We start from the raw sequence: 963 nt of genomic DNA, 5'->3' as shown, positions 1-963 counted from the left end.
GCGCCTCCTCCGCCTCCCCGCGTCGCGATCCGGCCGGATCCGGCGAGATCCGGCCCGGATCCGCCATCTCCGGCCATCTCCGGCCGCCATCCCCGTCGTCTCCGGCGAGAGCCCGGCCCTGCATCGAAATCCGTGCCCGTGTTGACTTTTCCCCCGAAGGTGATATTTCGCCTAAGTCCCAGATTTCCGACATTATCATGCCATGTTCATCATGCTGTATCTCTGCATCTGTAGCTCCGTTTCGTGCGTGTATTATGTCAAATTGTTCGCCTCGACGATTACTTCATTTCATTACATTGCATCATTTTCATTTGAGATCATCTTGATGCCCGAAATGCTGTTGGAAGAGTGCATGTTGATCTTAATCTGCTGAAACTGTTATAACTTGCCCATTTATCATTTTTGCCATGTTTGATGTGTGCATCCTATGAGTATGAGCTCTACATGTGTTTTGATCTATGCCATGCCATCTTTCCAGGGGTGCATACCATGTATTTTTGTGATGCTTGTAGTGAGTGCATCGAGCTTGCTAAGTAGGGTACTTGCTGTTGCTGTTTTGCTAGGCAGATTCTGTTATATTTTGTTGCTATGTAAACATGTTGCTACTAATTATTCTATGCATAATCTGGAGATGTTCTATAAACATGTTTTGATCTACATGTTATGCTCTATCCGTTCATGCCCTTGTTTGTAATTTTAGCCTGTTGGAACATACTGTTATCTTGCTCCAAAGTTGCTTGATAATGTTGCTATCAGCCTGTTAACATTAAGTTCACTAGTTCCCATGTGTTTTGCTAGTGTTCCATGCATCCTATGACCTTGCTCTTGCCATTCTTAGCTTCACAAACATGCCTTCTTACTGTTGGTTTCCTTGACATGCTATGCATTGCTCTGTGGTGAGTGGTTCAAGCTCACCAACATGCCTACTTATTGTTGTTCCTGCCATGTTTGAAACTGTAATAT

The sequence above is a fragment of the Triticum dicoccoides genome, chromosome 1B (assembly GCF_002162155.2).
Source record: "Triticum dicoccoides isolate Atlit2015 ecotype Zavitan chromosome 1B, WEW_v2.0, whole genome shotgun sequence".
NCBI lineage: Eukaryota > Viridiplantae > Streptophyta > Magnoliopsida > Poales > Poaceae > Triticum > Triticum dicoccoides.
Note: the sequence above shows the minus strand (reverse complement) of the source record.